The sequence below is a fragment of the Ips typographus genome, linkage group LG14 (genome assembly GCF_016097725.1).
Source record: "Ips typographus isolate SLU linkage group LG14, UJ_Ityp_2.0, whole genome shotgun sequence".
Lineage (NCBI taxonomy): Eukaryota > Metazoa > Arthropoda > Insecta > Coleoptera > Curculionidae > Ips > Ips typographus.
This window is the reverse complement of record NC_138435.1, coordinates 6,345,481-6,357,526: the sequence shown is the minus strand read 5'-3', so window position 1 is coordinate 6,357,526 and position 12,046 is coordinate 6,345,481. Positions and strand designations below refer to the sequence as shown.

The window sequence follows — 12,046 nt, the reverse complement described above, 5'->3', positions numbered from 1 at the left end:
GCTTGGCAATCTCTGAGTCGGGGCAAATTTCTTTTATTAACTTTGGCAAATGATCTATTGCATTATATGATATGTTATGTTCAGCAACATAGGCGGCCAAATGTATATCGGCTTTCTTAACTGCTTCTTCAAGCGAACTTGTCTTTTTAAAACTACTCATGGAAGTTAACGTGGGCTGTTTCTTGGCAGATTTTGATAATTTTAAGTGAACAGCACTTTCTTTATGTCGCAACAAGATTTGTTTGCCAGTGGAACCGATATTAATAGCTTTATTGCAGACAGTGCAAAATGCCTCCGTGTTGTTTTTCCTTGTCTTAGCCAACCTGCCAATTCTACATCTTTTTCCCAATCGCGTCTGTATTTCTGATAATACTTTGCTCTTTTTGCAGGGGTTTTGCTAGTAGACGGCCCTTCCCCACCTGACAAACCATCCTCGGAACTAGAAATATTTTACAATTTAAGTAGGGACTAACATTAAAATTTACAAAAGTTAAGTACCTGCTCATCTTCGGCTGGGCTATTTCTAAAACAAATCGTTAGACGTTTTTAACAAAACCAAGCTTAGTCACTAAACGTTCGGTACGTGTAAAATGATGTAAACAGTAAAAAAATACAGGATACACAATCAACTACGGGGACCAGATTGCCTATTAACGTCATTGTTTTATCGAGTATACATCATAGATGGCAGTGGTGGTCAATGGCCTAAAAAATTTGTAAACATCGCCGCCGGTTGGTAATAATTATTATATTATTACTTATTAGCTATTCTTTGGACTTTTGATGGTAAAATCGTAGTAGAGAGGGAAGAATACCACTTTTTTCCGCATGTTGTACTCAGTAATTTTTTCAGTAGATTTTATCATGGAAACAGTAGAACAGAAGGTTGAAGGTTAAAACAGTAAATCTACTGTTAAAACAGTAGGTCTGGCAACACTGGTTGCACTTGTTTGAAATTCCAATAAATGAACGGCGTAGTTGATATGCGCAGTTAGCATTAGAGAAAGAGAGGAATATAATATTTTGTAAGGAGTTCTTGTTTTTGGCTAAAATGTGGGATTTTGTTCATTTACTAGGTGAAGTTCACTGACTGGTCAGTTGACCCTATGTGTATGATGAATGTACGTTTTTCAAAAAAAAAACTTAAATTGTCGTTGCTTCGCTTCGCAAGAACATTTTATTATTTTTGTCTTTTTTGAAAAATAAAGGTCCCTACCTTGAATGGTTAATGTTTGGTGTGACATTGTGGGCGATAATATTGGTCTTTTTTATTGATGGAAATATTAACGCGACAAAATACGCTACTTCTTAAGAGAGAACGAAGAAAATAAAGAAATAAATTTAAATCGACGAATGACCATGTGTTGGTATTAACATGGCGGCTGTCCAACTCATTCTTTTTTTCTTACGGTGGATTGGCGTGATGGTACTGTTAACTGGCCAGTATGCCAGATTTGAGCACCAGATTTCTTTCTTTAGGGACGCTTATAACAAATTGTTTATGCAGAAGTGGCAAGAACAGCAGAAAACTCGAAAGGAATGATAGGTAAGAGAATAATAATAACGTAACATTTATTTGATTTCGTTCTCAAATAAATCTCCTGCTTTAGCCAAGCAGTAGCCTAACCTGTCATAAAATTCCTGACGCACGTTAATGAAAGTTTGATTAGAAATAGAACCTAGTATTTCAACTATTTTCTGTCGCAATTGGCCTAAATCCTCAGCCCTCATATGACGATGACCGTAAAGTTTTTGGGTTACATGCCCCCAAAGAAAGAAGTCATTTGGGGCGAGGTCGGGCGATCGAGGAGGCCAATTGACAGTACCATTTCTGCAAATCAGACGATTTGGAAATGTTTGGTGCAAAAATGCTTGTACCTACTAACCGTCTTGCTGGAACCAGATTTCCTGCAAGTTAATGTTCAGATTATGTACAGCTGGTAGCACGTTCTCTCTTAAAAGGTTTAAATACTTATTGGCATTTAAGTTTCCATCAATAAAAAAAGATCCTATAATATGATTGTTTAAAATGCCAGCCCAAACATTGACCTTTTGCGGATATTGAGTCCGAATAGGTACGCTTATATGCCTATTTTCCCTTGAATAAGCCACAGTAACGGACGGATTGTGATGACCAAGCAAGGAAAAAGAGGACTCATCGGTAAATAAAATATTAGCTATGAAAGTGTTGTCTTGGTTAGACCTTTCAATAATGTCTTCACAAAACAACATTCGTTTTTCGCAGTCTTCCGGAAATATTTCTTGTGTTGTGCGTAACTTATAGCACCGGTACTTGTTCCGTTTTAAAATATTTCGCACAGTAGTTCGTGCAATGACAAGCTCCGCAGTAATAGCAGTACTATTACATGGGAAGTTGACTTCTGCCAAACTGTAAACTGCCGTTTCGCGCTGCTCTTGATTTTCATTTCGAGGATGACGGATACCTTCGGGAGGCTGCGGAAAATCGTGATCTCTACATTTGGTACAGTTTTGCGTACACCCAGTATTTTCAAATCTATAGACCATATCTTTAATTGTCGTACTCGCTGGCACAGGTCGATTTTCAAACATAAATATGAATCTTCCGATAATTTCCTCCACTGTACCACCAGAATAGTACCATTTAATAATTTGTACTCGTTCTCTCTCTCAAAAAATGTTGCCAAAAATGTAATTTTAAAAGCATTTTAAGCCTTACCTTTATCTGGGGCGCAAACCGTTAATTAGGTAATTTATTTCACTTATCTAATTAATAAATATTCAGTAATGTAAAAAGTACAGTGTGACCCATTTAGAATGGAAACACCCCTATAAAATTTTAGGTTATTAACCGATTTAAATTATTTTTTTTTTGAAATAATTAGGAATGAAATGTCTATTACGGGAGAAAATTTTAAATATTTATTTCAGTTTTCAGGTCATATTACGATACTTTTTCTTGATAGAAAATGGAGAATGTTTATTAGCGATTTTTTTATTGAAAAAATTACTACGCCACTGAATCTATAGTGCTTTCAAATAGCTGTGACCAAATTTTTTTATTTATTTTTTTTTTTTATTTTTTTTTTTTTTTTTTTAGAAATTAATCAATTAATAATTAATAATAAACAAGTAAATAGTAAAATAGTAACACCATTTCTATGGCAACAGTTGATGCAGGGTGTTCTTTTGTGACCGTTAGCTTAGAGGATTTTTGAATTTTAATTTGTCATAACTTTGTTATTAATGAATGGATTTTCATGAAATTTTGGTCACAGCTATTTGAAAGCACTATAGATCCAGTGGCGTAGTAATTTTTTCAATAAAAAAATCGCTAATAAAAATTCTCCATTTTCTATCAAGAAAAAGTATCGTCATATGACCTGAAAACTGAAATAAATATTTAAAATTTTCTCCCGTAATAGACATTTCATTCCTAATTATTTCAAAAAAAAAATCATTGAAATCGGTTAATAACCTAAAATTTTATAGGGGTGTTTCCATTCTAAATGGGTCACACTGTATAATAATAGTGTAATAGGTAGTGTATAAGGACGTAATAAAACAGAACAAGAAAACTTCAATTTGCAAATACAAAATGTTTATTTGAAAAACAAAGGATAAACGACATGTCATTTGAAAATAAGCCCGCGTTGATTTTTGAGTTGGGCCGAATACTTTTGACAGGCTGCGTTCAGAATTTTTGATTATCCATAATTGTTTTATAATGACTATGATTTCGAGTTTGCGTACTAAAGAACTAATAGAATACTATTAAGATAAGTGGTCTAAATGATGATGTATTAATAATTCAATTAATTGTACCAAACTAGCCTAGTCTAGATTTTTGAAATTTTGAGAGAATCCTGCTAAAAAATAAAATTTAAAATTTTGTGGCCTTTTTAAAAAAACCAACACTTTTACAAACAATTTTAATACATTTATTTACATACATACTATTTAAAAGAACAGATTTTTACTTAAAGACAGTTCAATAATGTTAAATTAAATATTTAGTAGCATTCCATAACTTTCTTACATCAGTAACATCAATAGAAGGAAATTAAGAAAAATATTAAGTAACATTTATTTTTATAAAACTGCCCTTTGATTCTCCTCTTGTATGTTATAAACATGGTGGGTTTTACATTATACTGTAGATTGTCAACACAAGTTCCTTTAGTTATACTAAACAGCATGTTTTTAAACAAAATAGAAGTGTATGTTTCCATTCATTAGAAGGTCAAAAATATTCTCGATGAAACCAATTTAATTTTTAAGTAGGTTATAACAAAAAAAAATGTTGGCATTTGTGTACATTGTCTATCTTGACTACTTTATTTTAACTTGTTCTGATATAATGAGATATGCTATGTTACTCCTACAGCTTAAAACTCAAGTTAATACTTTGACCAAAATATGCCTAAAGGTAAAACCCCTAGACCATATTATTATTTGATAACACCTATTTGCTATGTAAAATATTAACTATGTATTTTATTCATAATCATAAGGAATCAACTAAACTCTAAGAATAGAGGTGCAGACAAACATGTTCAATAAAAACACAAAAGCATGTCATTAGTATTACATACATACATTATTACTGACCAATTGCTACTTGTGTGGAGCAGCATGTGTGGACATGGTTTGCTACAAATATCATGCTCATAAAATAGCAATACGTATTTAGATTTTTTAGTATACCTACTATCTGGAGCATAGGTGAAGGGGGGCATGCTTTTGGCACATCTGAAGATCGGTTGCTTATGAGCAAGCCATAAAGTACATAGTGTCTACTTAAAGCAGGCATGCCTATTGCTAGGAAATGTGAACAGCTGAAGGGTACAATGATTCTTGGCATATGCTAAGAAGCAGGCCTTTTTATGAGCATGTGTGTCTGCACCTTCACTTTGGTTACAGTGGCAGATAGATACGTTGATTGAAAACTTTTTGTTATTGTATTTCCTATGATAAAACACACTATTATACTTACAAATAACCATATTACATTATTTTATGAACTGATATAATCATAGACTTGATATAATAGTTATTAAGTACAGGGTGATTGATTGAATTTTGACCACCCCCTTAACTTCCTTAAATTTGATTTTAGCAAAAAACGTTAAATACAAAACTAGTAGACATTTAGATCTACTTTATTCTTAGATAAACAGTTATTATACAGGGTGTCCTAAATTTGAGTAACGAAACAAACTTATGTTTTTTTAAATAGAATGACCAACTTTTTATCCGATATTTGAATTCTACGTCAAATTCTAGGCCTAATTGATGTAAAATGTCTGTATCGATATTCAACTGTTCCCGCAGCAGCGTCCTTGATTGATTGAATTTTGACCACCCTCTTAACTTCTTTAATTTTGATTTTAGCAAAAAACGTTAAATACAAAACTAGTAGATATTTAGGTCTACTTTACTCTTAGATAAAGAGTTATTATACAGGGTGTCCCAAATTTAAGTAGCAAACCAAACATGATTTTTTTAAATACAATGACCAACTTTTTAATCGATATTTTAATTCAACGTCAAATTTTAAGCCTAATTGATGTAAAATGTCTGTATCGATATTCAAATGTTTCCGCAGCAGCGTCCTTGATTGATTGAATTTTAACCACCCCCTTAACTTCCGTATTTTTGATTTTAGTAAAAAAACTAGTTGTAGCAACAGTTATAGATATTTGGGTCTACTTTTACTCTTAGATAAACAGTTATTATACAGGCTGCCCCAAATTTGAGTAACTAAATTAACTCTTAATCACATAGTCGAGGAAACATTGTTGAAGTAACAGATGCTGCGGAAACAGTTGAATATCGATACAGAAATTTTACATCAATTCCTAAAATTTGACGTAGAATGCAAATATCGGATAAAAAGTTGGTCATTGTGTTTAAAAAAACATAAGTTTGGTTCGTTACTAAAATTTAGGACACCCTGTATAATAACTGTTTATCTAAGAATAAAGTAGACCTAAATATCTACTAGTTTTGTAATTAACGTTTTTTGCTAAAATCAAAATTAAGAAAGTTAAGAGGGTGGTCAAAATTCAACCAATCAAGGACGCTGGTGGGGAAACAGTTGAATATCGATACAGACATTTTACATCAATTAGGCCTAGAATTTGATGTAGAATTCAAATATCGGATAAAAAGAGGGTCATCGTATTTAAAAAAACATAAGTTTGGTTTGTTACTCAAATTAGGGACACCCTGTGTAATAACTGTTTATCTAAAAATAAAGTAGACCTAAATATCTACTAGTTTTGTATTTAACATTTTTTGCTAAAATCAAAATTATGGAAGATAAGGGGGTGGTCAAAATTCAATCAATCACCCTGTACATCCTTGGTTGCATTCCTTAGCAATACAGATAGTGGGAGAATGAATTCTGTGTTACAACCCTGTGTGCATGATCTGAAACTACAACTGTAAATTAAAAAGCACAGTCATTAACCAACTTTACACTTCATTTTACAGCAACCAAGTTGGGGGATGAACTTGCTTGTCACACAAAAAATTGCTCAGCAACCATAAAATTGTTTACAATTTAATTAAAATGGAGCACTGATCTAAGTATTATATCTTTTGGCAAGTTGATTGAACACAACCTGAACACTGGATCAGATAGCTTGTATATTGTCTAGTGAACTGAAGCTTTTAGATGTTTCACACCTTATTATATCATTGTCATTCAACTAAGTAACTTTGCTAATAACAACAGAATACTGTACACCCCATTTGTTAGCTGGTTCCTTAAATGTGGCTTTGTTGGTAACTGGACTCTAGACTCAATAAAAGTTGCGATGTTGTATGGCTAAGGTAGCAAATCGGCTTTACTACCTAAAAATAACTTTGTAATAACACTACACTAGAGGAGTCTCTTGCTATTCTCTCACTGACGAATTGTCTGGGGGGAGTTTCCTACCTTAAATTGAGAAGGCCACCAACTAGAGGAACTCTTACTATTGTGTAAATAGTGTTATTTGTTCATGTTTTCCTAAAATCTTACAATAATTGGACTAATAGGAGTCCATTCTGGTATTAATATGCCTGTCACTGTAAATGATTTCTTGTTTACTTTTAATTTGACAATTGAGGTTAGATTTTAATCGCAGATGACAGATGAAATATAGGGAGGTGTGGTAGCGCTATAGCAATTCGACTGCTAAATGAAAAATAAATAATTTCATTCAAATTGTTAAACAAATAGACAGAAATCGGACTAAATACAGCTCGCTGACCGAAGACAGATTATCCAAATGAATGGAAATAAATTAGGAACAATCCAACAACAAAATTGGTTTTGTCGACGGTATTAGATACTTAGGCGTTTGGCAACTCGCTCAAATTTTGGCCTACTTGATATTTTTCCTGCACATGCATTTATCTATGTTTCTCTGTCCGTTACACGGTTTTCCTATGGTCGGTTTTGGATTTACCATACGTGTATAAGCCATAATCTACATGTTAAAAAAAAAGAAACAACTCGAAATTCGTGGATACCTAAAGTTAACAAGACCCAAACCATGGACAACGGTTGTTCCCTCTGGCTCCCCTTCAACCTTCCACCTGGGTTTTAATTGCATATTGTACACCCGAGCACCCACTGTGACGTCATGCAGCGTATCGCTTTATCCCAAACTCGGCTGAATATCTTCGATCTGTCATTTCTGTTGTGTTGCGAGTGTTTACAATGCCTGTCTCATTTTAACTCATTCTGATAAAAAAGACGCCCTATGCTACTACAACGTAAAACTCAGGTTAGTACTGCCGTCAAAATACGCCTTAAACTTCCGACTTGTCAGCTGTCAGCTTGTCACTATGCATTGCTAGCTTTTTGTCGTGTTGTCAAAAAAATTGCCATGCATGCAGCATGCAGCTTAAAATAATTGTACTTTATTTTAATTTATATTACAATTATCTAATAATTGACGAAGATTATACACTAAAATCAAATGTAGAAATGTAGAGTTTTTGATATGCATAAGCACAATGGATACAACGGCTGCTTGCGCAGGTAAGAGAACACTGATTACAGTGGCAAATTGATACATAACCTGTGTAACCAACATGGCTGCATTACTACAAATTTAACAAATCTTACAGAATCTTATCCCGTATATGCTGAATACTTTCCCATTTTTCATCTGGATGAGAAAGCACAACTTCTGTGAAGAAATTGTCCTATTTGAGGCCCATATTACCCACCAAGAAGTGCAACATATCAATAAAGTTGAAGAGCCAAATCATGTGCAATTTTTGCAACTACATTACAATGGTGGATAAAAAAGTAAGTTTTAAGGTGAGTTAACTGATTTTACTTAAATTAAAGGTGGGTTTATGCAGACGTTAAATTAAAGCAAGTTAGAATTATACTAAATGAAAGTAAGGTTTGTAGTTACATTCAATTTTCTGCATGAAATTAACAGCTAAGAAAAATATGGTTCTGGTGCAATTTAGAGGCCCGAGTAGAGGCCACCTTATTTTTAGTTCTTTTTTGATGAAATCCATGTCAGATTGTTTATTTAACTTACTTTTACCAAAATAAGGGTGGATGAATCACTTTCACACAGGAAAAACTCCTATGGCATTCTCCATACTAAACATAAATGACTTGTTTTTGATCGGTACCAGCACCACCCGCCTGATTGTTGAACATTTTGTTTGGTGCCTAACAACCCTAGCAATGTTGTCAAACAGAACTGTTTTTCTGTTCAAAATTAGTAAAGTCATTCTAAAAATTGATTTTTAATTTGTTAAAATGGAAGTTTCCATATTTTTTCTCTTTTTGAGATCTTAATAATTATTGCTACATATATGAATCAGCCACTCTGGTTAGCACTAGGTTACCATGCATCTTTTTCAATACATTTACAAAAAATAAACATTGCCCCTTGTACTAATCTGACACTAAGGTTAACATTGTCAACTGTAATTATAGATAGTAAAGTGTCACTTTGCATGTAAAAATTAAAAATACTTATTTAATTTACAAATTTTCAAGTTATTTAACTATTAAACCCTTCATGTACTTTTTGTAACCTGACCACTTTCAAAGGCATTTTTTTACTATTCCTTTCCCAACAAACAGCTCCAACCACCCGTTTTTGGGTAGAACTAAGTTAAATAAACAATATGACATCAATTTCATCAAAAAAAAAAAAAAAAAACAAAAATATGGTTGCACCTATATCGCACCAGACCCAAAAATATACAGGGTGTTACAAATTCAAGGTGTTAGCATTGCTATCTCAGAAACTATAGTTGCTAGAGCTTTGGTTAAAGGAGGCAAAATTTTTTTATTACTTCCGGAGATATCTGATGAAAACCAAAAAAGTCAAATTTCTATTTTATTTTTTTACTACTTTATTATTGATTATTTTGGAAAATCAATGGCACCTTCTGGAGGCACTTTTTTATGCTCTTCAAGAAAACAGCTTTAGTTTTCAGCTCCGACGTTTCGTTTTTTAGATACCATCATCAACTTCGATTTTTCAAATACGGACCTGAACTTTTTATTTCATTTTTTAGGAGCTACAGACCTCCCATAACTAATGATGTGCCACACTTGTCAAAAAATTATACCTAGTGTACTTAGGTACTTGTTTTTTTTTTTAATGCATTTGTAGTTTATATGTTGTCATAATGAGTAGACAATTTAGATTGATATGATTTAAGATTTAGGTTTTGCTCTTTTTAACACTACAAATAAAGTTTAAGCTGTTTCCTCAAAACTCAACCTCGAATTCAAACATGCGAGTATCTGAAAAATAAATAATTCACCAAAAAACCAACCAGCAATGAACCTAATTATTAAATTATATCAAACTAAATTATCTACTTATTATGACAACATATCAATTTCAATTGCTTAATTTATTTAAAAAACTTTAAGTACCAAGTACGTAATACACTAGATATACTTTTTTGACAAGTGTGACACATCATTTTTTTCAGAAGGTCGGTAGCTACTAAAAAACGAAATAAAAAGTTTAGGTCCTTATTTGAAAAATTGAAGTTGATGATGGTATCTAAAAAACGAAACGTCGGAGCTGAAAACTAAAGCTGTTTTCTTGAAGAGCATAAAAAAGTGCCTCCACAAGGTGCTATTGATTTTACAAAATAATCGCTAATAAAGTGGTAAAAAAATAAAATAGAAATTTGACTTCTCCGGAAGTAATGAAAATGTTTTGACTTTTTTTTACCAAATTATTTAGCAATAAAATGCGCAACTTTGCCTCCATTTAACCAAAGCTCTATCAACTATAGTTTCTGAGATAGCAACGCTAATGCCTCAAATTTGTAACACCCTGTATGCATGTGCCTCACCAAGTTATTTTGTTTATCGGCATTGTCAAATTGGGTTTTTTGTACTTATGTTATTAAAATAAATTGCTTCCTGTATTTGATCAGAACAATTTCTAACAAAGTTGTCCTCCTTACTGTCTAAGATCTCGGAAATAGTTTTCCAGGCATTTTGTTTAGCTAAATTCTTTTTATAATACAAATCATTTTTTGAATCATAATTTTTTGTTTAACAAGCTTTATATTAGCTTGTAATCATATCATTTGGTAGTTCATTGATAGGTACATTTGTACTTTTGTTGTACTAATTTGTTTTCATAGATAAAAGGTTATTTTTTTACCTTTTGCTTAACTGTTTGATTACAGTTTTTGTTTTGTGTTTTGTTATTTGCCCAATTCACTTATGTCAGTTTCCCCAACTTTGGCTAAGTAGAGTATAAGGACATCATAGATTAGTTTAGTTTAGACTGTTTTTGCATAGTTAGTTATTTTGCATTGGATCTGTCACATTCAAGCTTCAACTTACCTAGTTGTACCTACTTGAATTTGCCTTGGAAGAGTCAGGGAAACAGGCATTAGGCCCACAGAGCCTTTTGGCAGAAAAATCTGACAAAGGAAGAAAACATCAATCAAGATAAGATGTAATTGACATTTGTTCAAATCCTATTCTGGCTATGTGCTATAAGCAAATAATAATAATAATTAATATTAAGTTAAGAAAGTTAAAAGTTGACCAACTTCTTAATTTAACTTAACTAAACGTACTAGAAAATTCAGTTGCATAAATGTCCAGATGCCATTACACATGTTGATGTTTCTTAAGGCCGTTTTACACTTCGCAAGTTTTAGTGCAATTTTGTTGCTGCAACTTTCTTGCAAAAATAAACTTTTCAGCAAGTTTATTGATGGTTTGAATTACAGTAAGAAAGTTTTAGTTACCAACCTACAGAAAAAAATAACCCCTTGCCTTCCTCCTGAAATTCCTGACTGTCAATACTGTCATCAATGTCAATTGTTATGAATTGTTTCTTGTTTATTTGTGGAAGCTAAAGTCTGTTGAAGCCCAATAATACATCAACCGCTCAACACTAGTGGATTTTGTGCCAAGATGGTACCTCAAAAATCACTAGAAAAGTTACCAAACTGTCCGGCAAGTTGAAAGAAAAATCGAGCAGAACCGATCTCCCGGCAAGCGCAAGAAACTTGCCAAAATCGATCAGCTGTATCCGTACTGCGCATGCGTTGGCAAGTTTATTGCCGCCTTCCGCAAAAACTTTCGAAGTCTAAAACGGCCTTTAGTACTAAATTAGTTTAGCTTAATTCTATTTTAATGTCTTGCACAAATTCATCATTCATATACATCATCATTTTATTATTGTTTTACATTCAACACAATAATCATCATTATACACTTTAGTAAACCGAAATGTTCAACATTGAGTTAATATGTATTATGCAGGGTGTTTTTTAATGATTGTAAAAATTATTTTAAAATCGATTCTACATCGAAAAATAATGCCAGTTTATTTATACAGGGTGTTACAAATTCGATGCATTAGCATTGCTATCTCAGAAAGTATAGTTGATAGAGCTTTAGTTAAATGGAGAGAAAGTTGCACATTTTATTGCTAAATAATTTGGTAAAAAAAAGTCAAAACATTTTCATTACTTCCGGAGAAGTCAAATTTCTATTTTATTTTTTTAAAATTTTTTTTATTACTTCGACAGAAAGTTTTGGAAA

General features: G+C 32.5%; 2 long non-coding RNA genes across 9 annotated transcripts in view; one reads left to right on the top strand and one right to left on the bottom strand.

The window, feature by feature from the left end:
- Positions 1-12,046, top strand: part of LOC145737826 (uncharacterized) — a 297,082-nt gene that overhangs the window by 265,741 nt on the left and 19,295 nt on the right. For all 8 annotated transcript variants that reach the window (XR_014180504.1, XR_014180506.1, XR_014180501.1 and 5 more), the window contains exon 3: positions 8,107-8,302. This is a non-coding gene — a long non-coding RNA (uncharacterized LOC145737826). The remainder of the gene's footprint in view (positions 1-8,106; positions 8,303-12,046) is intronic.
- On the bottom strand, positions 3,564-7,491 carry LOC145737699 (uncharacterized). The gene is made up of 2 exons (XR_014180452.1): positions 6,926-7,491; positions 3,564-6,840 (listed from the first exon to the last, which is right to left on the bottom strand). It is a non-coding gene; the product is annotated as an uncharacterized LOC145737699 (long non-coding RNA).